At 38.8% G+C, this 27,560-nt stretch overlaps 1 long non-coding RNA gene across 1 annotated transcript; it reads right to left on the bottom strand.

Moving 5' to 3' along the window:
- Nucleotides 1–73: 73 nt before the first annotated feature.
- Nucleotides 74–26,602, bottom strand: LOC133067153 (uncharacterized). The gene is made up of 3 exons (XR_009695210.1): nt 26,479–26,602; nt 14,850–14,930; nt 74–635 (listed from the first exon to the last, which is right to left on the bottom strand). It is a non-coding gene; the product is annotated as an uncharacterized LOC133067153 (long non-coding RNA).
- Nucleotides 26,603–27,560: the final 958 nt, after the last annotated feature.

Consider the following 27,560-nt stretch of genomic DNA (forward strand, 5'->3'; position numbering starts at 1 on the left):
AATAACAAACAGTTGATGAGTTCCTGCCCAACCCTGCCTTCCCTTCCCCATCACCTCTCACAGGCATCCGGTATTACGTGTGACCTCTCCTCATAGCATCTCCAGCAGTGCCTTCAGCACCTTAGCCTGCCGCCAACGTCAAGTATAAGCCGAGAGCGAGCGTAACAGCTGGGCTTTGTTTAGTGGTGCTGTGTACTTCCCAGGAAATGCAGGTATATTGGATATTTGCTTTCTAGATCAATGGCTCATAACCATCTCCATACAACTCAAATCACCTGAAAAGGTTATACAATGTATAGATTCCCTCTAGTTACTAAAATTATGACTTAATTGCTCTGAGATGAGATCTGAGCACAATCAGCTTTGAAAATTTTCTCAATCTAATCTCAGCCGAGGCCGAGACTCTCCTTCCTTCTGTCTCTGTAGTTCTGTCTTGTCTTCCCCACTCACTCCAAGATCTGGAATCAATTTCTTCTCATGTTGTAACTCATGTGTTTGTTGATTTTTCTGCAATGATACCCCTGAACAGTATCTCCCCAAATTCCTTCAGGCTTGGAGATGCAGTCTTCTCTGGTTTCCGGCTCTGCTATCAATTTTTCTTCGTATAGAGTCATTTTGGTATTTTGGTAGGAATTCTGAAAAAGGAAGTGAGCAGATTTAAATACCTGGGTTAGTTTTCATTCAGAACCAAGTCTTAACATAGAATTGTCATCAAACTTACTGTTTGCTATGCTTTTAGAATTCTGATAGGAGAATATATTCCCATGTATTCTTGTGTCAAGCAGCCAAAGATTAAATTAATATATTAGCAAATGAAAATGCTTATTTGTAAGATAATGTGCATCTTATGGGAAAGAAAAATCATAAAATCTATATCTATATAGCTTACAAGAAAATTTTGTAGAGAAAATGTCTATATTTTCTCTAGTGGGATTTTGTTGGATTTTGGTAACAATGCAGATAATAGTAGTATGTGTGTACTAGCTGCTCAGTCATGTCAAATCTTTGCGATACCATAGACTGTAACCCACCAGGCTCCTCTTTCCATGGGATTTTCTGAGCAAGAATACCAGAGAGGGTTGCCATTTCCTTCTCCAGGGGATCTTCCAGTTCTAGGAATTGCACCTGGGTTTCCTGCATTGCAGCCAGTTTCTTTACCATCTGAGCCACAGGGAAAGTCCAATAGTAGTATATGATATTTGTTTACTTAAACTCAAGAAAAATAGTTGTCTTTGTATTCTCAAAATAGTAATATTTAAAACCTACTGTGTCATTATTATAAGCCAGGGCCTGTTCTAAATCTATTAACATTTTAATTCTTAAGATTTGCAGGCAGACTTTTGGATAGCAGCCATCCTGACTGGCGTGTAATGGTACCTCATTGTGGTTTTGATTTGCATTTCTCTAATAATGAGTGATGTTGAGCATCTTTTCATGTGTTTGTTAGCCATCTGTATGTCTTCTTTAGTCTACAAGCAATAAATGCTGGAGAGGGTGTGGAGAAAAGGGAACCCTCTTACACTGTTGGTGGGAATGCAAACTAGTACAGCCGCTATGGAAAACAGTGTGGAGATTTCTTAAAAAACTGGAAATAGAACTGCCATATGACCCAGCAATCCCACTTCTTGGCATACACACTGAGGAAACCAGATCTGAAAGAGACACGTGTACCCCAATGTTCATCGCAGCACTGTTTATAATAGCCAGGACATGGAAGCAACCTAGATGCCCATCAGCAGATGAATGGATAAGGAAGCTGTGGTACATATACACCATGGAATATTACTCAGCCATGAAAAAGAATTCATTTGAACCAGTCCTAATGAGATGGATGAAGCTGGAGCCCATTATACAGAGTGAAGTAAGCCAGAAAGATAAAGAACATTACAGCATACTGACACATGTATATGGAATTTAGAAAGGTGATAACGATAACCCTATATGCAGAACAGAAAAAGAGACACAGAAATACAGAACAGACTTTTGAACTTTGTGGGAGAATGTGAGGGTGGGATATTTGAAAAGAACAGCATGTATACTATCTATGGTGAAACAGATCACCAGCCCAGGTGGGATGCACGAGACAAGTGCTCTGGCCTGGTGCACTGGGAAGACCCAGAGGAATCGGGTGGAGAGGGAGGTGGGAGGGGGGCTCGGGATTGGGAATACATGTAAATCCATGGCTGATTCATATCAATGTATGACAAAACCCACTGGAAAAAAAAATAATAATAATAAAAATTAAAAGAAAAAAACAAAAAAAACAAAAAAAACAAAAAAAAAACAAAAAAAAAAAGATTTGCGGGCAGTTTTGTTAAATAATGAAGAAACTAAAACAGAGGTTAAATCACTTGGAGATCACAGTGTTGGACCCAGGCAGACGAGCTCTTGAACCCAGGTTCTTAGCTACGGTGTCTCCTTTTGGTGCATGAATGAACTTTATTTTCTTTATCAAATCTTTGGTTTTCTTGTCAACATTTTACTGCAATAAATGTCTATTACTATTAACTTAAATAAAATGTTAATAATAGTTTTTTAGCCCAAAAAACAATTATTTCACTCATGTGAGCTTGAAGCCATGTTAAAGCATTTGTCAAAATCATTTGAAATTCTTTATGTGAAAATATAGCATGAATTTATCTGAGCCAAAAAAAGGAAAAATCTTTTTGGTTACTGTTCCAAGTGGCATTTATTTATTTATTTCTGCCTGTTTCAGGTTCACTCTGGGTCTAGATTCTATAGGCTAATGGAGCTGTATCCAACTGTTTATGATAGGTTAAGAATAATAAATTTCTGTTGACTGCTGGTATTTGTAGATAGAAAAATTCCCCAGATATTTCTAAAAATATAAGTACATAAACGTGTATGTCTCATATAACAACACACGTGCTAACATGGTAGATTCGTCAAGGGCAGTTTGGTCAATACCATCCAATTTCATAGGGTGATTGCACTATGTAGTTAATATCCTTCTCCAATTTTTCTTTCTGATAAAAAAACCATTTGCAACAAAACTAGAAGGCTCAATTTTAGTTTTATGGAAGATCAACTAAATTTGCCAAATATTCTCAGTCTCTTTTCAAGAACTAGAAATTATTTTCGTGACTATTTCCCAGGAGACTGAATTTGGGAGTAACAGCAACCTATGGTTTGGACCACTTAATTCTTAACATGTCGGCAACCAATTGAGGGCCAGTCCTTTATTAAGAGAATTGCATCGTAAATGTGTGCTTTTGAAGCTTTGGGGAGAACAATATCAGTGGCAGATGGAAAGTCAAAGTAGAACTAGTATTTTGATGTCAACCCTCCTGGCTGTTCATTTACTTAAATATATGTCTATGGCACACCTGCTGGATGTTAGGCCCCATGCTTGGTATTGTGCAAAGATATTGAGATACTGAGGGAAGGTCTCTGTCCTCAAAGAGTTCAGCTCTTGTAGGGACAAAAGACCCATTAACTGACAAATTATAATTCAGTGTGCTTGATACGATCCCAGGATGTTGAGACAGTGGGGTGAGGAAACTCAGAGGACAGAGTGTCTAACACTGCCTGCAAACATCGAGAAGTACTGGGAATATTGTAAGAAGATGTTGAACATGACCACTGTTAATATCTGTCCTCTCCCCAGAGCTAGCAAACAGATGCAGGTCTCGATGGATCATCTGTATAATGATTTGAAAGTTATCATTCAGAGTAACAAGCCATTAAGTAACATGTCTCTTACCATGTATTTATAACATCATAATAGCAAATGTGTGTACAGTTGTGGCTATGTATGACAAAGCCAGTCAAACGTCAGCGATGACCAATTATTACTGCATTTGCCTCTGTGGTCAGTGTGTGCACTAGCAGTGTCCTGGTGACTAATAAAATGCATACGTGCTACATGAAGGGAGTGTATATTTTCTGTATTGGCTTTCCATTACAGCAAATGAATCAGCACAAAATTTTTCATAAAACATGCCAATTTTATTACTCCACATTTTCTGTGGGTCAGGAGTTTTGTGCATGGTTAGCTGACTAATCTGCAGAGTCTCACCAAGCTGAAACTGTTGTGTCAGTCAGGATAGTGACTTCATCTGAGGCACACAGGCCCCTACTATGCTCTTATCATTGGCAGAGTCTCATTCCTTGTGCTTGAAGGACGGGGATTCTTGTTTTTCTTGCTTGTTCTTAACCTGAGACCATTCTAAACTTCCTAAGTCCTCCCGCCATTCCTATCCATTTAAGCAAAATGTATATATCAAGAGAGCAGGAATACAGCACAATGCTTTCAAATAAGTGACTAACTGTTACCTTCGCTTTTAAGAAACATAGACTTCTTATATATAAAATAAGAATGTTGATAAAATGGAAAATTGAGGAAGAGAAGTCTTTAATTAAAGCTCTCTAAGATGCCTCCATAAGAAAATTTGATTGAAAGTGAAGTATGAAAATATAAACTCAAGGAAAGAAAATGGATCTATATATTTCAGTCCAATCTTAAAAAATGAAAATGCTCAATGAACTCACTGGAAAAGACCCTGATGCTGTGAAAGATTGAAGGCGGGAGGAGAAGGAGACGACAGAGGATGAGATGGTTGGATGGCATCACTGACGCAATGGACATGAGTTTGGGTAAGCTCCGGGAGTTGAGGATGGACAGGGAGGTCTGGCGTGCTGCAGTCCACGGGGTCGCAATGAGTTGGACATGACTGAGCGACTGAACTGAACTGAATGAACAAATTTCTACCTTCTCTCTCCTTCACTTCTTTCCTATGCTAAGCCTCCTAAGGAGCTTTCCCAGTGGCACAGTGAGAAAGAATTCACCTGCCAATGCAGGAGATTCAAGGTAGACAAGATGGTCATGTAAACTTTAGTAGGACTATTTAAAATTTAGGTATCAGGGTAATTTCAAGAAAGCTGGCACAGTGGGATTAGTGACAGTTTGCAAAATCCAAGGAAGGTGACAGTGGTGATACACCCAGGCTGCTCCTGGGCACGGACTGGGCTCTCCCTGCAGCCCTCGGGCTCCACCCATCACAGCTTGCCAAGGGCTAAGGGGTTTCCCACCCATGGGACTGTCAGCGTGGAGATCCGGAACGTCTCAGGCAAACCAGCATGAGTTGGTCAGTCTACATCCAGCTCTTCTGGTTTCTCTTCCAGTATCTGAGGTTCGTTCTTCCAAGGCATCCTGTGACCTACTTCAGTTATTTCCTAAAGAGCCCCTTCCTGTTGAAATTAGCACAGGGCTGTTTCTGATTTCAGCATTACAGAACCCTGACTGGTATAGCAATTGGCACAGGGTGTGGGTTGCTGGCCAGAAACCTTCAGGGAAATCAGATAACCTGGAATCGGTTATCTGGCTAAGTGAAAATTCATTTAATATTCAGGGAGGGGATATTAGGTGGAACAGAAAGTGAAGTTCTCACCGATCATAGCCTAAAATTAAGTGCTTATGGAGCACTGGCTTTGAAGAAAGTGAGAGGCCCCGGCTACAGGAAGGCAAGAAGGACATGACTCTGAGGACTAAAGTGGCGTGGCCTCTGTGAATAGCTCTGCAGAGCTGAAAAGAAAGAACAGCATGCTATAATCTTTGAATACTTGGTAAAACAACAACTAAAACTTGAGACTTTTACAGGACTATGGTAAAGGAACTCTAATGTGTAGCAGCTGCAAAACTAAAATAGGAAACTCTAAATCCAAAGTCTAAGCCTAAGCATCGTTGTATTATAAATGAGTGCAATTCACCCGCCTAATACTTTCTGTGAAAGCCAAGACACTGATCTGAAAAGAGTGGGATCCTGAAACTGAGACCAAGCTTTGGGATACAGTGCTCTGGATTTGGAAGATTTCAGTGTCAAATCACTGCCAAACTGCCTTGTCCATCCAAAGAGCCTCTGCATATCTTGAAGAAGTTTATGTCTTCCTCGGTGGAGGGAGTGACCCTATGTCAAGAACAGAATTTTCCTCATGAGTCCGTCACTTCACTCCCACTTCTTATTGTCTCCATATCTATAACTAAAATCAGCTCCCAGTTTATCTTTTTTTTTTTTAATTTTTTTATTAGTTGGAAGCTAATTACTTCACAACATTTCAGTGGGTTTTGTCATACATTGATATAAGCAAGGTTTCTGTAACAAAAAGATAGAGAAATTTGTTAAGTTTATTTACAAAATTCTACTGAGAACACAGCAAAAGGAAAAAGGATCTAATTTTTAAATTAAGCTGGTTTTAGGAATGTTAGCTAACTTACCCCAAATTCTGGATTCCATGTGTTGGATTAACAGCCAAACTAGGACTGCGTGGTGCCTCATGACACCCCTGAGTTGAGAAAAACCATTTGGGAGAAATATCAATAACCTCAAATATGCAGATGACACCACCTTGATGGAGGAAAGTAAAGAGGAACTAAAGTCTCTTGATGAAAGTAAAAGAGGGGAGTGAAAAAGTTGGCTTAAAACTCAACATTCAAAAAACTAAGATCATGGCATCTGGTCCCATCACTTCATGGCTAACTTATGGAGGAACAATGGAAAAAGTGACAGACTTTGTTTTCTTGGGCTCCAAAATCACTACAAATGGTGAGAGCAGCCATGAAGCTAAAAGACACTTGCTTCATGGAGGAAAAGATATGACCAACCTAGAGAGCACATTAAAAAGCAGAGATTTTAATTTGCCAATAAAGGTCTGTCTAGTCAAAGCTATGTTTTTCCAGTAGTCACATATGGATATAAGAGTTGGACCATAAAGAAGGCTGAACACTGAAGAATTGAAGCTTTTGAAATGTGATGTTGGAGAAGACTTGTGAGAGTCCCTTGGACTGCAAGGATATCAAACCAGTCAATCCCAAAGGAAATCAATCCTGAATATTCACTGGAAGGACTGATGTTGAAGCTGAAGCTCTGATACTTTGGCCACCTGATGCAAAGAAATGACTCATTGGAAAAGACCCTGATGCTGTGAAAGATTGAAGATAGGAGGAGAAGGGGATAACAAAGGATGAGATGGTTGGATGGCATCACCGACTTGATGAGCATGAGCTTGAGCAAGCTTTGGAAGATGGTGAAGGACAGGGAAGCCTGGAGTGTTGCAGTCCATGGGGTTGCAAAGAGTCAGACATGACTGAGACCAAACACCAACAAGGATTAGAGTGGAAGAAATTAATAAGAGGCTATGGGAGTTTTTCCATGTCCTGGCTATTGGAAATAGTGCTGCGGTGGACACTGGGCTGCATGTGTCCTTTTGAATTATGATTTCTCAGGGTAAATGTGTTAAAATGATGTGCTACATATAGACAATGGAAAATTACTGAGCCATTGAAAGGAGTCAAGTTGGGTCCTTTGTAGAGATGTTGATGGACCTAGAGACTATCACACAAAGTGAAGTAAGTCAGAAAGAGAAAAACAACTATTTTATATTAATGCATATATGTGGAATCTAGAAAAAAATGGTATAGATTAAACTATTTGCAAATCAGAAATAGAGACACAGACACAGAGAACAGATGGACACCAAGTGGGGGAAGGTGGGAGAGGGATGAATTGGGAGAATGGGAATGACATGTTTGCACTGATATTCATAGAACAGGTCAATAGTGAGAGCCTACTGCATCATGCAGGGAACTCTACTTGATGTTCTGTGGTGACTTAGATGGGCGGCAAGACTAGAGGGAGAGGATATATGTATGCACACGGCTGATTAATTTCCCTAAAGCAACTCTACCCCCATAAATAAAAAAATAAAGATAATTTTCACCCCAAAACAATCAACTTCACCTTTTTCTCAAGTGCACACGGAACCTTCTCCAGAATAGATCACATCCTGGGCCATAACTCTGGTCTTGGAAAATTCAAAAAAATTGAAATCACTCCAGTCATCTTTTCTGACCACAGTGCAGTAAGATTAGATCTCAATTACAGGAAAAAAATTGTTAAAAATTCAAACATATGGAGGCTAAATAACATGCTTCTGAATAACCAACAAATCATAGAAGAAATCAAAAAAGAAATCAAAGTATGTATAGAAATGAATGAAAATGAAAACACAACAACCCAAAACCTATGGGACACTGTAAAAGCAGTGCTAAGGGGAAGGTTCATAGCATTACAGGCTTACATCAAGAAACAAGAAAAAAGCCAAATAAATAACCTAACTCTACACCTAAAGCAATTAGAGAAGGAAGAAATGAAGAATCCCAGAGTTAGCAGAAGGAAAGAAATCTCAAAAATCAGGGCAGAAATAAATGCAACAGAAACTAAAGAGACCATAGCAAAAATCAACAAAGCTAAAAGCTGGTTTTTTGAAAAAATAAACAAAATTGACAAACCATTAGCAAGACTCATTAAGAAACAAAGAGAGAAGAACCAAATTAACAAAATTAGAAATGAAAATGGAGAGATCACAACAGACAACACTGAAATACAAAGGATCATAAGAGACTACTACCAGCAGCTCTATGCCAATAAAATGGACAACTTGGATGAAATGGACAAATTCTTAGAAAAGTAAAACTTTCCAAAACTGAACCAGGAAGAAATAAAAGATCTTAACAAACCCATCACAAGCAAGGAAATTGAAACTGTAATCAAAAATCTTCCAGCAAACAAAAGCCCAGGACCAGATGGCTTCACAGCTGAATTCTACCAAAAATTTAGAGAAGAGCTAACACCTATCTTACTCAAACTCTTCCAGAAAATTGCAGATGAAGGTAAGCTTCCAAACTCATTCTATGAGGCCACCATCACCCTAATTCCAAAACCAGACAAAGATGCCACAAAAAAAGAAAACTACAGGCCAATATCACTGATGAACATAGATGCAAAAATCCTTAACAAAATTCTAGCAAACAGAATCCAACAACATATTAAAAAAATCATACACCATGACCAAGTGGGCTTTATCCCAGGAATGCAAGGATTCTTTAATATCCACAAATCAATCACTGTAATACACCACATTAACAAATTGAAAGATAAAAACCATATGATTATCTCAATAGATGCAGAGAAAGCCTTTGACAAAATTCAACACTCATTTATGATTAAAACTCTCCAAAAAGCAGGAATAGAAGGGACATACCTCAACATAATAAAAGCTATATATGACAAACCCACAGCAACCATCACCCTCAATGGTGAAAAATTGAAAGCATTTCCCCTGAAATCAGGAACAAGACAAGGGTGCCCACTCTCACCACTACTATTCAACATAGTTTTGGAAGTTTTGGCCACAGCAATCAGAGCAGAAAAAGAAATAAAAGGAATCCAGATAGGAAAAGAAGAAGTGAAACTCTCACTGTTTGCAGATGACATGATCCTCTACATAGAAAACCCTAAAGACTCTACCAGAAAATTACTAGAGCTAATCAATGAATATAGTAAAGTTGCAGGATAGAAAATTAACACACAGAAATCCCTTGCATTCCTATATACTAACAGTGAAAAAACAGAAAGAGAAAATAAGGAAACAATACCATTCACCATTGCAACAAAAAGAATAAAACACTTAGGAGTATATCTACCTAGAGAAACAAAAGACCTATACATAGAAAACTATAAAACACTGATGAAAGAAATCAAAGAGGACACAAACAGATGGAGAAACATACCTTGTTCATGGATTGGAAGAATCAATATTGTCAAAATGGCTATTCTACCCAAAGCAATCTATAGATTCAATGCAATCCCTATCAAGCTACCAATGGTATTTTTCACAGAACTAGACCAAAGAATTTCACAATTTGTATGAAAATACAAAAAACCTCGAATAGCCAAAGTAATCTTGAGAAAGAAGAATGGAACTGGAGGAATCAACCTGCCTGACTTCAGACTCTACTACAAAGCCACAGTCATCAAGACAGTATGGTACTGGCACAAAGACAGAAATATAGATCAATGGAACAGAATAGAAAGCCCAGAGATAAATCCACGAACCTATGGACACCTTATCTTTAACAAAGGAGGCAAGGATATACAATGGAAAAAAGACAACCTCTTCAGCAAGTGGTGCTGGGAAAACTGGTCAACCACTTGTAAAAGAATAAGACTAGAACACTTTCTAACACAATACACAAAAATAAACTCAAAATGGATTAAAGATCTAAATGTAAGACCAGAAACTATAAAACTCCTAGAGGAGAACATAGGCAAAACACTCTCCGACATAAATCACAGCAAGATCCTCTATGACCCACCTCCCAGAATATTGGAAATAAAAGCAAAACTAAACAAATGGGACCTAATGAAACTTAAAAGCTTTTGCACAACAAAGGAAACTATAAGTAAGGTGAAAAGACAGCCCTCAGATTGGGAGAAAATAATAGCAAATGAAGAAACAGACAAAGGGTTAATCTCAAAAATATACAAGCAACTCCTGCAGCTCAATTCCAGAAAAATAAATGACCCAATCAAAAAGTGGGCCAAAGATCTAAACAGACATTTCTCCAAAGAAGACATACAGATGGCTAACAAACACATGAAAAGATGCTCAACATCACTCATTATCAGAGAAATGCAAATCAAAACCACAATGAGGTACCATTACACACCAGTCAGGATGGCTGCTATCCAAAAGTCTACAAGCAATAAATGCTGGAGAGGGTGTGGAGAAAAGGGAACCCTCTTACACTGTTGGTGGGAATGCAAACTAGTACAGCCACTATGGAAAACAGTGTGGAGATTTCTTAAAAAACTGGAAATAGAACTGCCATATGACCCAGCAATCCCACTTCTGGGCATACACACTGAGGAAACCAGATCTGAAAGAGACACGTGCACCCCAATGTTCATCACAGCACTGTTTATAATAGCCAGGACATGGAAGCAACCTAGATGCCCATCAGCAGATGAATGGATAAGGAAGCTGTGGTACATATACACCATGGAATATTACTCAGCCGTTAAAAAGAATTCATTTGAATCAGTCCTAATGAGATGGATGAAACTGGAGCCCATTATACAGAGTGAAGTACGCCAGAAAGATAAAGAACATTACAGCATACTAACACATATATATGGAATTTAGAAAGATGGTAACGATAACCCTATATGCAAAACAGAAAAAGAGACACAGAAATACAGAACAGACTTTTGAACTCTGTGGGAGAAGATGAGGGTGGGATATTTCAAAAGAACAGCATATATATTATCTATGGTGAAACAGATCACCAGCCCAGGTGGGATGCATGAGACAAGTGCTCGGGCCTGGTGCACTGGGAAGACCCAGAGGAATCGGGTGGAGAGGGAGGTGGGAGGGGGGATCGGGATTGGGAATACATGTAAATCTATGGCTGATTCATATCAATGTATGACAAAACCCACTGAAATGTTGTGAAGTAATTAGCCTCCAACAAAAAAAAAAAGATAATTTAAAAGGCTATATATATTCAAATAATTGTATGAAAGCTTCTTGTTCCTTCATTCACTCAATCAAACTACAGTCCCACAAAGGACCTTTGAAACACATTGGTGAGGGGAGGGAAGATATTTCAATAAGTTATTTTAGTGATTGGTGGAAAGGCATCAGTCGAAGTGGTCTCCCTGATGGAATGGGAAGCAGAAGATAGTGGAGTTGCAGGGGCCACAGAGCAGCATAAATTTCAGAGGGAAGTTGAATGTGAGGCCATGGCAAAGAGCAGGCCACCATAGTAATCCGAATGGTGAGGCATGCCGAGGATTGTCACATTGTCACAGTTTGTCTCCCTAACTGATTACGGAAGCTGTAGGGCACAGGTGGGCATCCTCTTTGTAGGGACTTGGAACACCTCACCCAGTTTCTAGTCTTAAATTATTTCATGGACCTACAGCCTCTTAAATGAAGAAAAAGGCTAATAACTTTGAGGAGGCAATTGTTATATTTGCAAATAATGCTGGTTCTGTAAATCTTCTTCTGCAAGGAAGTTCAGTTCAGTTCAGTCGCTCAGATGCGTCTGACTCTTTGCGACCCTATGGACTACAGCACGCCAGGCCTCCCTGTCCATCACCAACCCCGGAGTTACCCAAACTCATATCCATTGAGTCGGTGATGCCATCCAACCATCTCACCCTCTGTCATCCCATTCTCCCCGCACCTTCAGTCTTTCCCAGCATCAGGGTCTTTTCAAATGAGTCAGCTCTTCGCATCAGGTGGCCAAAGTATTGGAGTTTCAACTTCAATATCAGTCCTTCCATTGAACACTCAGGATTGATCTCCTCCAGAATGGACGGGTTAGATCTCCTTTCAGTCCAAGGGACTCTCAGGGGTCTTCTCCAACACCACATTTCAAAAACATCAATTCTTTGGCACTCACTCAGCTTTCTTTATAGTCCAACTCTCATATCCATCCATAACTACTGGAAAAACCATAGCCTTGGAAGGAGACAGGGAAATACTCAGAAAACAGGGGAATTTTATTTGCCTGTGGCTTCTAGCTTCTCTTAACTCCTGGATATGTAGAAAGCCACTGTGATCCAGAGACACAGCTTATAGACTGGAGTAATAAACAGCATTATGTTATTTGTCTATATCACTATAGACCCTATAGGAGTCCAAAAATAACACTTGCTTTCTTTGCCAGACCTTGAGTTCATAGTTAAAATGTGTCCACAGCAACTGCCATGATCCTGCTTTAGTTCCCTGAACCACAGGCTATTTTGATAGAAAAGGTCATAGAGAAGTCTTTAACACTCATGCTGACATGAGTAAGACTAACTGTGTTTTTAGGGAATCACAGACATCTGGCAAAGGTAGCAATTCTAGTCACATCGCTTCCAGCTCCTCAGCTCAGCTGGTGCTGGAGATAGGTTTTGGGGACTAGCAGAGAACCATCAATGAGCATAACCAGAGAAAGACTTCAATTGCAGCTTATGCTGCAAATGAGCAAAACCTTGATAGCTGGCATGCATTTATTGATCTGAAGAGAGCTTTTTTTTTTCCTATAGCCACTTTGCTGTCATATAAAAGGGACACACATGTTCCTTGTTTTGCCTCAGGATTATATCAGCCCTCTTGCTCTGAAACACAGTTTAGCTGGGAGAGAAACTGACCATTTCACAGTCCACAGACCTGCAGGCAGTTCTATCATTGAAAGCATCATGTTAGTTGGATTTGGAGAGCAAGAAGAAGCAGATGTCTTAGACACATTAAAGGGGGAGAATATAAAATCTGTGAAAATAGAGAAGCTGACTTGTGTCTGAATTTTCTGGGAATCAGGTGCTCTGGGCTGTGTGAGAACATGACCTGAAAGGTAAAGAACCATCGCTGCCTCTTGCACCACTTACTGACATAAAACGGCCTCCTGATTTTGAAGACAAGTGCCACATGTGGCTGAGCAGCTTTGTGACATTTGCCAGGTGACCAAAAAGGCTGTCAACTGTGGGAATGTCCCCGGGCCAGAGAAGTACCTGCGGCTGATTTTGGCTGAAGTACAAGCAGTCCTTCTTGACCCTTATGAACCAGTCATTTTTATAACAGATCAAAATGCTGAATAAAAGCTACATTTTTAAGATTATGCAACAAAGCTCTGCTCTTTTGTGCATACACATTACACATACACTTTCTACACATTTTGTGCAGAAACAAAATGTTGGCTCTGATAGAGACTGCTGTTTAATAGAGAGAGCTGATATGGTGCTCTAATACAGAGATGAGACTATGCTCTAGTTCCAACCTGGTCAAAGTCCAAGTGACCGGAAACAAAGGAATACATCCAACCCTGGAAGGAGAAGATCCAGACAGCACTAGTTAATCGCGTACATCTATAACCTCCTGTGGCATTCAAAATCAACTGCTCACTTCATGGCAAATAGATGGGGAAACAGTGGAAAGAGTGGCTGACTTTATTTTTGGGGGCTCCCAAATCACTGCAGATGGTGGCTGCAGCCATGAAATTAAAAGACACTTACTCCTTGGAAGGAAAGTTATGGGCAACCTAGACAGCATATTGAAAACCAGAGACATTACTTTGCCCACAAAGGTCCGTCTAGTCAAGGCTATGGTTTTTCCAGTAGTCATGTATGGATGTGAGAGTTGGACTATAAAGAAATCTGAGTGCCGAAGAATTGATGCTTTTGAACTGTGGTTTGGAGAAGACTCTTGAGAGTCCCTTGGACTGCAAGGAGATCCAGCCAGTCCATCCTAAAGGAGATCAGTCCTGGGTGTTCATTGGAGGGACTGATGCTGAAGCTGAAACTCCAATACTTTGGCCACCTCATGCAAAGAGCTGACTCATTGGAAAAGACCCTGATTCTGGGAGGGATTGAGGGCAGAAGGAGAAGAGGACCACAGAGGGTGAGATGGTTGGATGGCATCACTGACTCAATGGACATGGATTTGGGTAAACTCCGGGAGTTGATGATGGACAGGGAGGCCTGGTGTGCTGCGGTTCATGGGTTTGCAAAAAGTTGGACACAAGTGAGCAGCTGAACTGAACAGAATGATAGAAAGTATTTCCATCACTTGCACAATAGCTACAATTGTTTCATATACTGAAAACAGCTTGTTTGTCTTTCTTCTTATTTTTTTGTTTTGTCTCTTACTTTGCTCCTATAAATTTGGAGAACAGATGGAATAGATGGAAGGTATACTTTTTACTATCCTTTTAAAGCTTTGTGAGGTAAATTTCTCCAAGTTCTTCACAATGAGGTAAAATGGGTTTGCTAGAAATTCTCTTTAAAAAGCATGAAAGACCCTGCCTCCGGAACTGAAAGTAGTATTGGTAATAAAATACAACAGTTTTTTTTTTTTTTTTTTTTTTTTAACTTTGTGTGTGCGCGCCTTTCATAGAAGCCCATAACCCACTCCCCAAACTGTCATGCATAATTTGATACAAATGGGTGATCTGCCTTTTTGGTTTAAACACAGAACAGAACTGGCAGGGGGAACAAAGTCACCTGTAAGTTGTTGCAAAGGCAGTCAGCTCTCTGGGAGTCAGGATAAGGGTAATTAGCTGGGAAGTCCGCACTCTAATTTGCCTGAAGAGAAACAAATAAAAAAAATTATATACAATATGTACACATGTGCATGTATCCATACGTGTGTTTACATTTTCGGCATGACTGTTGCATTGATTTGCCAAGATCCAGTTTTCTTTCCCCCGACGCTGAATAAAACCCAGGTGCCACTGCCAGGGTTGCAATACTTATTCAGTAGGGAGCAGTGGGTGGCAGTCTTTTTTTTAACCTGCTGAATTTCTCTTATTTCTTGCCAGGCATGGCCCTCACCCTTTACATGCCTGAACTTTGCAGAACAAGTCAGCTGTAAGATGATTTTGCATGCCTCTTATTTTTTAGCTCCCAGTAATTTGCTCAACAAATAACAAAAAGCCCAGTTATTTGCTGCGAGCGCTAAGGCAGTTTCCACCACTTGTAAATACAGTATGCATCACTTTGGTTTCAAATATTGAAGACGCTATTATCTTTTTTCACCACGTTCATCTTTTCCTTTCTCAACTCCAGTTACAATGTATTTTCACATTTCACTTTTTCCTTCTCATTTTTCACCATCATGTTAACAGTAATGTATTTTTTATTTCTTTTTTCATTCAAAAATTATTGACAAATTTTTCTCTATCTCCTAAAAATGAGCTTGTGGCAAAGAAAACCGTGTAAATGTATGTATCTGTGTACATTTTGCAAATTCATAAGAATGATAGATCACATTTTAACCAAATTGAGAAATCCATCTGATGGGCTTGTGTCCCTACCTGTCAAAGACTGAGAGGTAGGCATGGAATCTAAATGAGTAGATCATTGGCATCTATGTAAACTCTTAAATCCATGAATGCCAACCTTATGCTGCATTTTTCAATGAACTATTTGCTAAAATATAACTTCAAATACAAAAAATATACGAGATGCAGATGTCTTCTCCTTGGTACTCTTACCAGATCTCCGTCTTGCTTTACCACCCTCCCTCGAGGACTGGTACTGTGCAGGTCACCTCACCAGTCGAATACAGCTAGCAATATCTGCTATTTTCACACCAAACCAGCTGTGTCTTGACTGGTGGTCCTGACTCCCTCCTTTCATTTGTCACCTCTCCAATATGATGGTGACAATAGAGCACCTTTCTCCCAGTTTTGGGGAAAGGATATGCCAGATGCACACATACTATCTCTCTCTTTCTCTCTCTCTCTCTCTCTCTCTCTCTCTCTCTCTCACACACACACACACACACACACACACACACACACTTTATTTCTGCCTGCTTCACTGCAGCAAAATATGAAGTGGAAGATTTTCTCAGGACCCTTTCTCTTCTCTAAACCTCCTTTTTGCTAATGGACAATGTTCATATCAAACCTCTGCTCATATTCACTAGGAAAAGGAATCCTTCCCACTTTTGCCTGCAGCTCAGGATTAAAATTCATGTTTGAGGAAAATTACAAATTGCAGGATACCACAGACCTTAGTGGGTTTCCCTGGTAGCTCAGACAGTAAGGAATCTGCCTGCAATGCAGGAGACTGGGGTTCAATCCCTGGGTCGGGACAATTCCCTGGAGAAAGAAATGTCTACCCACTCCAATACTTCCTGGAGAATTCCATGGACAGAGGAGTCTAAGGGGCTCCCTTCCACAGTGTCACGGAGAGTCAGACACGACAGCAACTAACACTTCACAGACCTTGGCAGTATCCCAGTAAACAAAAGAGGGATGCTGACTCTTCTCTAGCCTCTATATCTTCTCTGGAAAAAGTTTCTTACTGTCTTATGGTACAAACCATTACAGAGTAATTTCTAGAGGAGACAATGGCTAAGGAAGGAATGAAATTGATTTAAGGAATTATTTTTATCCTTTTAGGTAGATATACTCCTAAGTGTTTTATTCTTTTTGTTGCAATGGTGAATGGTATTGTTTCCTTATTTTCTCTTTCTGTTTTCTCATTGTTAGTGTATAGGAATGCAAGGGATTTCTGTGTGTTAATTTTATATCCTGCAACTTTACTATATTCATTGATTAGCTCTAGTAATTTTCTGGAAGAGTCTTTAGGGTTTTCTATGTAGAGGATCATGTCATCTGCAAACAGTGAGAGTTTCACTTCTTCTTTTCCTATCTGGATTCCTTTTATTTCTTTTTCTGCTCTGATTGCTGTGGCCAAAACTTCCAACACTATGTTGAATAGTAGTGGTGAGAGTGGGCACCCTTGTCTTGTTCCTGATTTTAGGGAAAATGCTTTCAATTTTTCACCATTGAGGATAATGTTTGCTGTGGGTTTGGAATTATCTTTATTCCAAGAGCAAGAAACTTGTTTGTCACTTTTTTGTGTCTCCCATACTATGTTAGTACAGAATGCTTACAGAAGGTGCTTAATATTCAATAATTTAAAAGGAAGCAAAACCACAAGAAGTTGATGAAAGAGTTCACTGGATTTTAAAAATTGTATCTTGATTCCCTTATGTTCTAGAAAAATGGAGGATGAAGCTTGTAAAAAAGATAGAATATTTAAATCATGAATCACTGCCAAGTTTATATTTATCTACAATGAATTTGTATGTTTTAATGTGTGCTTACATTAGTTTAACAGCACTATTTTCATTTTTTTTGGAAAAAAATTAAGGAAAAAAGTTAAAAGAAGTGGCTTTTGTCCTTTTAAGAAGTGGACACCGATAATTTCTGTCATTCTTCAGAGGGTGAGAACTGAGGGACAAATTTAAATTATTAGAAGTACATTTTGGTATTTCAGCTACAAATTGCTGTTTAAATTAAAAGACTCTTACTGCTTGGGAGAAAAATTATGACCAACCTAGACAGCATATTAAAAAGCAGAGACATTACTTTGCCAACAAAGGTCCGTCTGGTCAAGGCTATGGTTTTTCCAGTGGTCATGTACGGATGTGAGAGTTTAACTGTGAAGAAAGCTGAGTGCCGAAAAATTAATGCTTTTGAACTGTGGTGTTGGAGAAAACTCTTGAGAGTCCCTTGGACTGCAAGGAGATCCAACCAGTCCATCCTAAAGGAAATCAGTCCTGACTATTCATTGGAAGGACTAATGCTGAAGCTGAAACTCCAATGCTTTGGCCACCTGATGCAAAGAACTGACTCATTGGAAAAGACCCTGATGCTGGGAAAGACTGAAGGCCAGGGGAGAAGGGCACGGCAGAGGATGAGATGGTTGGATGGCATCACCGACTCAATGGACATGAGTTTGGGTAAATGCTGGAAGTTGGTAATGGACAGGGAGGCCTGACGTGCTGCAGTCCATGGGGTCACAAAGAGTCAGACATGACTGAGTGGCTAAACTGAACCGACTGTTGTTTACTACTAAGTCATGTCTGACTCTTTGAGACCCCAGGGGCTGTAGCCACCCAGGCTCCTCTGTCCATGGTATTTCCCAGGCAAAAATCCTGGAGTGGGTAGCCATTTCCCTCTCCAGGGGATCTTACCTACCCAGGGATGGAACCCAGGTCTCCTGCATTGGCAGGCAGATTCTTTACCGCTGAGCCACTAGGGAAGCCTTTAGCCATATATAATAAAGAAAATAGAGACAGTTAACAAGAGACTTTAAACTGGATAGTTCTACAAATGTTGATCAAAACAGCATCTATTAACTTCAACTAAGTCACAGTTGAAGGTGATGAAAGTATACTGATTTTTTTTGTTTGTTAGACTACTTGTTTATAGAGGAACAAAGATTTTACTTTGGTTATGAATTGTGCAAACAAATTATTAAGTGATTGTAGTGAGTGGATTTTGGTGGCATATCTGATATTCTGTAATTTAAATTTGACCTAAAAATTCTCAACAGAACACTGGGGTCATCCACCTGTGAGGGTGTCACTCCCGTTCCAGAACTTAGACACAGATGCTAAGTTCTATACATTAATATGTTCCTAATAAAGTAGGAAATCTATTTTCCTAAACAAATGGAGTTATGATCAATATTTTTAAGCAAAGGGGGAACAAATCATTCATAAAAATTAGTCAACTCAATTTCATGGTTTATATGTATCAAAAAATACAGCTGGTTGACCAGATGTTTTACTTATTTTTCTGGTTATATGATTATACTGTGGCTGAGTATCTTTTGCAATGCTGTATATTTCAGTTACTCTTTAAAATAAGCTCATCTGATGCCAGTGATGTGTGTATGTCAGTTTTTTATTAGTGATAATAATTTAGGATTTTTTTAGGACACAATTTTTGGAGGAAAAATATGAAATTTACTGACAGCTCTCTAAAAATGCCACTAGAAAGTGTACAATACTAAGTAGTTATTTATTAAAATATTTGACAGTTACAGAGTTCTGAAACTAAATGAACCCAACAGTGAATACATACAATCATCTCACAAATTTTAACAGCACAGAAGCCAGATATCTGGGGTATCACTGGCTTTTCAAGACCAGGGACCCTTCCCTTTTGGTCTTATCACCTCTTCTTTCAACCTGATAGGAAGGGACCTCCCAATGTGATTTATTCCAGGCCTCAAATCTACCTCAGATTTGGCCCTAAATGGTGCCTTTGAAGGTGAATGGAGGTCCAGATGAAAGAGGGGATGACTGGAAAAGTCCACAGAGAAATGTGTTGCAGAGATTAACATGCCACAACCTCTTAATCAAAAACACTCAACAAAAGTCAACAGGCCACAGAAACTGTATCCCGAAGTTGCTGAAGTGAAAATGTGGAGAGAAAGGACATCTGGACAGGAAGGAGGGCTTGATATAATCCTGACAGCTCCGTGCTGACTAAAGTAAATCAGGAAATGCAAAAATCTGGGAAAGACAAAAGAATTAAGAGTATATTGAGTGGGGAATTTTTTTTACAGATATAAGCATGGCACTACATTTCAGAAAGAATTTTTTTTATACCTACCATATTCTAAGCACTATTATTTGTTATATAAATATCTCATTTTACCATTTTATGAGTCTATTGATATAGATGATATTGCTCTATATTATAGATGGGAAACCTATTCTTAGAGGACAAAGGATTTTATCAACTTGCAAGAATGGATAGAGCTGAGGAGGATTTTGGCTGAAAAGAATGAAACCTGAAAATCAAATTCTGGTTCAAAAGCCCAGGTTTTCTTCATTAAAGTACAGTGGCTCCTCAACCTCCCTATTTTAAACTGGGAGTATAAATTGTACTCACATACTCGAAAAGGAAGAGGCCATAAAATCTATTCTTATATAAACCTAACATTAAAATCATGGATTCAGATATTTACTGTGCAGTAGAATGACCTGGCAATAAATGCAGATTCACTGGTTCACTTTATTTATTTTTTTTAATATACTTGTCTTTTGTTCTATAGTTTCATCTTTTTTAAGATTAACTTTTATTGGAGTATAGTTACTTAACAGTGTTGTGTTAGTTTCCATTGGACCACAAAGTGAATCAGCCAAACATATATAAATATCCACTCTTTGGATTTCCTTCCCAGTTAGGTCACCATAGAGCATTGGGTTCCCTTTGCTATACAATGCATTTTCATTAGTCATCTATTTTATATATAGTGCACATATATACATATATATATATATATATATATATACACTGTACATATATATATATATGAAATCAACAGTATATATATATGTCACACCAGTTCACTCTCAAACAGTCCTACTGTTAGGTCTAAGGTGGTCTCTGGGTACATTGAGCACACTTTTAGAAACCCTGGGGTTTTAGTTATTATTATTATTTTTTTTATTGCAAATAACTGAAGCTAACTTTGGCTGATATAATCAGAAAGTAGACCTGTTTGGCTAGCAGAGTAATGGCTCCCCAGAGATGTCCAACTCTTAATTCTTAGAACCAGAAACTGGGATCGTTTACATGGGTAAAGGAACTCTGTGGATATAAACTAAGGCTCTTGAGATAGGAATGAGATTATTCTGGGATGTACCAGATATAATCACCAGGGTCCCTACAGGTGAAAGAAGAAAGCAGAAGAGTCAGAATCAGAGGAGCTGTGATGAAGGAAGCAGAGGCAAGGAGGGAGTGTGAGGGCAAGAAATATAGTCCAGAGATACGAACTTGTTGACTTTGCCGATGGAAGAAAGGGCCATGAGTCAAAGAAGCAGGCAGCTTTTAGCGGCTGGAAAAGGAAAACAGACAAAGGGATTCTTCACTGGGCCCACCAAAAAGAATGCGACTCTGTCGACATCATGAGCTTAGTCCAGTGAGACTCATTCTGCACTCTGACATCTGTAATTATAAGATAATAAATATGTGTTGCTTAAGCCACTGTGTCCGACGTGATTTTTTTACAGCAGTAGTAGGAAGTTAATAAAATTGAAGTACTCAAAGTGTACTTCAAAAATACATACAGTTCTATTTATGGGTTTAACAAACACTCTGTTCTCTGATCAGATTATTAGTTTAGAGTACCCATGTTCTAGTCTCTCATTATCTTTTTTTAAATGGCTTTAGTACCTAGGGGGTTTCCCAGGTGACACAGTGGTAAGGAACCCACCTGCCAAAGCAGAAGAAGCAAGGAGACAGGGGTTTGATCCTTGAGTCAGGAAGATCCCCTGGAGCAGGAAATGAAAATCTGCTCCAGCATTCTTGCCTGGAAAATTCCATGGATGGAGAAGCCCGAAAGTTAGGCTACAAGCCACGGGGTCGCAAAGAGTCCAACACAACTGAGCATGCACACGCATGCACATGCTCCTGGGAATTTTTCCAGAAGATTTCTCTTGGGCTTTTGAGTAGTTCATATTGAAATTGTAAGTATCCCAAGTCTCTCCCAAATGCCAAGAAATATATTAATACTGCAACATTCAATTCTGATGTTGGTGTTGGTATTTAATTTCTAAGTCGTGTCTGACTCTTTATGACCCGATGGCTCCTCTGTATGTGGGATTTTCCAGGTGAGAATACCAGAGTGGGCTACCATTTCCTTCTCTGGGATCTCCCCAACCCAGAGATTGAACCCATTCATTCAATAGGGACCTCCTTAGTTTTTTCTTCTCCATGCAAATTTGCTCATTTGTCTGTAAATCCTGATAACTACTTGATTGTATTATCACTCATATTCATTTCATATATTTCACAAGAATGCATCATTGAATAGAAAACATAAATGAAAATTTCCCGACAGGACTAATCCTGTTTAGTTTTGACTAATATAGCACAATCATCTCAATAAATATATATTATTCCTAGCAGAGTACTCTAAGGTATATAAAGCAACTCATTGAAATGGTTTGTTTTTTCCTTTTTGCTATTAATGGGGTGTGATAAGTGGGTGCATATTTTGGCTCTCTCTCCGGCATACTTACACACATGAATAATATTCACTGAAGTTTCTTCTCAAAGAGAAATTTCATCGCTGATGAAATGACAATCGTTGTCTGACTCCACAGTTATTCTGTAAATCTTACACAGAAGACCCATAAATGGTTCAGAGTACTTAGCTTGAAATATGGCATTGGAAAAAAAAAAAAAAAAGTCTGCTTCAAAGAAAATTCCAGAAAGTCAACAGATTGACATTCAAATTACTCAGGCTGACCAGGAATATATCCATTATTTCCTTGGCTTGAAATGATCCCTTCTTAATGACAAAAGAAAGTTATACTGATTTTATTTTGTCCATGTCTGTTCTACCATCTCTAGTTTTACCCTTTTGACTGAAATAATGGCACTTCTTTCAAAATGGATGATTTGTTTGAATATCCAGGCTTATAGGACATTTTACAAGTTAATTGTTTTTCTTCTTTTAAGAAAACACCAAGGAAATGGATAATTATTTGCTTACAGAAACAATATCTTATTCAAGTCAATTATAAACTAAGTATGTCTACAAAATTATGATATTTATCATTTTGGAGTATAGCAATACTGTACTCAAAAATCAACAAATGAAACAAAATGAAGTAAAGCAGTCAACTTGTTTAAAAAAATTTACTTTAATATCACAGATAATTTCAACTTTTAGATATCACTGTTTAAGTGTAGAGATTCCTTAAAAAGTGAAATAGAACTACCATACAACCCAGCAATCCCACTGGCTGGGCATACACACCAAGGAAACCAGAATTGAAAGAAACATGCGTACCCCAATGTTCATCGCATCACTGTTTACAATAGCTAGGACAAGGAAGCAACCTAGATGTCCACTGGCAGATGAATGGATGAGAAAGCTGTGGTACATATACACAATGGAATATTATTCAGCTATTAAAAAGAATGCATTTGAATCAGTTCTAATGAGGTGAATGAAACTGGAGCCTATTATACAAAGTGAAGTAAGTCAGAAAGAAAAACACCAATACAGTATAATAATGCATATATATGGAGTTTAGAAAGATGATAACGATGACCCAATATGCGAGACAGCAAAAGAGACAGAGATGTAAAGAACAGACTTCTGGATTCTGCTGGAGAAGGCAAGGGTGGGGTGATTTGAGAGAATAGTGTTGAAACATGTATATTACCATATGTGAATTGATCGCCAGTCCAGGCTGGATGCATGAGACAGGGTGCTCAGGGCTGGCGCACTGGGTTGACCCTGAGGGATGGGATGGGGGGAGGTGGGAGGGGGTTCAGGATGGGGACACATGTGCACCCACGGCTGATTCATGTCAATGTATGGCAAAAACCACCACAGTATTGTAAAGTAATTAACCTCCAATTAAAATAAATAATTTACAAAAAAATAAATCACTGGTTGATAAATAATTAATGGAAAATTGGCTATAATGAAAGAAAATTGAGCTAGAACCACAATCCATGTCATACATAGCAGTAAATACCTAGTAGTTTAAAGAACTAGAATCAAACTATTAAAAAACATTTAATAAAAGTTTAGGTGATATTGGATTATAGAAATTCTTCCTAAAAAGAAACAAAACCAAATGCCATAAAGAAATAAACCAATAGATCTTAGTATATGCATGTTTAAAATTTCATTGTGATAGATTTAAAAACATTAAAATACAAATTGCAATTTGAAAAAATAATTTGCATCATTTTTTAATAATAATTAATATGGGCTTCCCTGATAGCTCAGTTGGTAAGGAATCTGCCTGCAATGCAGGAGACCCCAGTCTGATTCCTGGGTCAGGAAGATTCACTGGAGAAGGGACAGTCTACCCACTCCAGTATTCTTGGGCTTCCCTTGTGGTTCAGCTGGTAAAGAATCCACCTGCAATGTGGGAGACCTGGGTTCAACCCCTGAGTTGGGAAGATCCTCTGGAGAAGGGAAAGGCTACCCACTCCAGTATTCTAGTATTCTGGCCTGGAGAATTCCATATAGTTGCAAAGAGTCGGACATTCTGAATGACTTTCACTTCACAATATGCATAATATATGCACAATTCATGGGGTCGCAAACAGTTGGACATGACTGAGCGACTGAACTGAACTGAATTGAACTGAACACATAAATGAGAAAATTGCATATACTCCAGTAAAATATGAACATAATATTTAATCAGTAAATACACAATTAATAAAATACAAATGACAATAAAATCACTAAACATATTCTTCTTGAGAGTCAGGAAAAGAATCAAACCATAACGACACTTGGTATTAGACAAAAATTTTAAAGAGTTGAAAAATGATGTGGGGAAAGAAGAATAGTCCTCTCCTGTTGATGGAATGGATACCAGCAAAGATTATACACTGACTGTATAACTGGCTGAAAGAATGAGCCAAGGTGGTGATATATACAAAACTTCAAACGAGTCTCTTCTTGAATTATCATAGAACCTCCCTTATACGTGGACTATAAAAAGAAATGACACAAATGAACTTCCTTACGAAACAGAGACTCACAGACATAGGGAATAAACTTACAGGCACCAGGTGAAAGGGATACTTAGGGAGTTCGGGATGGACACGTACACAGTGCCGTATTTGAAATAGATAATCAAAAAAGATCCACTGTATGGCACACGGACTTTGGTTAAAGTTGTGTGGCAATGAGGAGGGGAAGGGAGTTTGGGGGAGAATGGACGCACATAGGTGTGTGGCTGTCTCTTCACTGCTCACCTGAGACTATCACAATATTGTTAATAGGTTATACTGCAATACAAAGTTCAAAATCAGTAAACGAGTCCCTCCTTAAATTCAGAAACTTCATCTTATCCTTGATAGATATTTTCTTATCATTGATAAAAATGTTCACATGTGAACAATAGTGTAAATATGAGGTTTTATTGTGACATTGTTTCATAATTTTGAAGTACTGAAACCACCTAAGTGTCCATCAGCAGGGAAGATTGTATATTATATATTTTAAATCTTTATAATACTGAATGTGACACAACCATTAAAAATAATGAAGTTTTTATGAACTGTCATTGAAATATCTCCAGAATATATTGTTCAACATAAAACCAGGTCTCAGAACACATGTATCATGATCCTATTTATTTTAAAAAAAGCTTTTTGTGTTAAATGCACATATATAAGTATGTATTGACCAGTCCTTTAAGTGGGGATGTCTCTTCAGAGAGGATTATATGAGGAAAAGAAAATGGGAGACACTCCATTTTTACATTTTCAATAGAGTTCAATAGAGTTTGAATGTCTTATAAAATGAAATGTATGTATTTTGCTATTTAAAAGTAAAAAATGATCATTTTTAAAAACATTTTCACATTTGGTAAAACCAAAGATAGCCCTTGAAGTGAGAATATTCACATTTTTAATAGCCTATTACCCTTTAATTTTTCTTTCCAGAAAAAAACCAGCAGGGCTCTGATCATTACACAGATTATATAATTTAAATATATGATACAAAATACACAACAAACATAAGCTTCTCAAGATGATGGCTACTAACATCTCACAGGCTAACTCGTGACACACAGCTTTCCACTTGAAATGTTCTGAGGTTCCTAAATTATATTGTTTATTTATAATTTATACGTTTTGAAATTGAGAAGAGCAGTACCTTCTGTACTTCCATTTCTACTCTGTATTGGATTTTAAATTTTTGGTCAGTCGTGTCTGATTCTTTTGGGGGTTGTTCTCGCTTTTCTTAGCAAAGTAATCCAGTAATGAGACTTAATTTAGTAGCTCTTCCTCTCCTTCCTTCTTACGTTCCTTGGCTTAGTTTTATATCAGTGGACCCACGATATATGCCTATGATCCTCTAAATAACTTCTTGCTTTGCTTTAAGAGGTATTTGACCCTGTTCCAGGAGAAGGCAAGGGTAACTCACTCCAGTACTCTTGCCTGGAAAATCCCATGGACGGAGGAGCCTGGTGGGCTGCAGTCCATGGGGTTGCTAAGTCTGACACAACTGAGCGATTTCACTTTCACTTTTCACTTTCATGCCTTGGAGAAGGAAGTGGCAACCCCCTCCAGTGTCTTGCCTGGAGAATCCCAGGGACGGCGGAGCCTGGTGGGCTGCCGTCTATGGGGTCGCACAGAGTCGGACACGACTGAAGTGACTTAGCAGCAGCAGCAGCCTCTGTTCCCTGTGGCCATCCCTCTTAGGCTAAAATTCAAAGTATATCGAAGATGATATTTAACCTTAAAATAAAACACCTATATGAACATCTTAGGATTACAGAAAAAAAAAACCACATTGTGAAGTGGACTCTGGGTATGATACTTACATTCCATAAGCAGAAAGAAGAATTTCTTCAAGACTCAGCGTGACCAACAAAAAGATGAAATGATTGTGGTGGACCTCAGCCCAGCGGCGGCACCCCAGGAAGCCGGCAGACCTGAGGCAGCTCCTAAGACGTCAATGCAAAGGTTGACAGAGCCTGCCAAGGAGCCAGATGCTGCTGTCAGAGACAGGAAAAATGGACTACGCGTTGGTGTCTGTTTCCTGTGATTAGCATCAGCAGCATCCGTCACTCCCTTTTCCAGATTCATTAGTAAAATCTGCTGTGAAGAATTTCAGTAAAATGTTTGTGCAAAAGGGGGAAAAGCAGCATCTGTTTCAGAGTTGCTTAGTCCAAGTCCGTCACATATTTGTGCCTGTTGCTGTTTTTTGTCATTTGTCCCCATGCTCACATTTGCTGGACATTGAAACAACGCTCAGACGCAGTTAAAGGCAATCATGTTTTGTCCTTATTTTATGATGCCTTTTCCAGTACTAGTTTCATAGATTAAGAGTCAGTGTTTTTCACTTTTCCTCTTTCTTTCCTTTCTGACACCTTTCTTTCTTCTTTCTTTTCTTCTTTGTTTTCATCATAGAAGCAGGACTTGAGGCCACCTATTGGTTTCATTTAAGAAAGAAGCAATGTATTAAGATTAGTAACACCTTCCACAGGAGTTCCTTGGTGACTCCACGACAAAGAATTTGCCTGCTAATGCAGGAGACGTGGGTTCTGTCCTTGGGTTGGGAAGATCTTCTGGGGTATGGAAATGGCAACCCATTTCACTGTTTTTACCAGAAGAAATCCCATGGACAGAGGAGCGGGTGGGCTGCAGTCCCTGGGGTTGCAGAAGACTCCGACAGGACTTAGCAACTAAATAGCACCATCCAACTGCACCAAGTTCAAGTGGAATCATTTTACACTGTGAAATGACAAGGAGGTTATGACTCGAAACAATTATTTCTTACCTCCTAACTGTAAGGGCCAAGTGAAAAAAAAACGCAATTTTCTTTTCCCTTCAAACTCTCATATGACAGTTACCAGTTGATTACGGAAAGAAAAACACATAATGACAAAAGGCAAGAACAAAC

Source organism: Dama dama, chromosome 12 (assembly GCF_033118175.1).
Source record: "Dama dama isolate Ldn47 chromosome 12, ASM3311817v1, whole genome shotgun sequence".
NCBI lineage: Eukaryota > Metazoa > Chordata > Mammalia > Artiodactyla > Cervidae > Dama > Dama dama.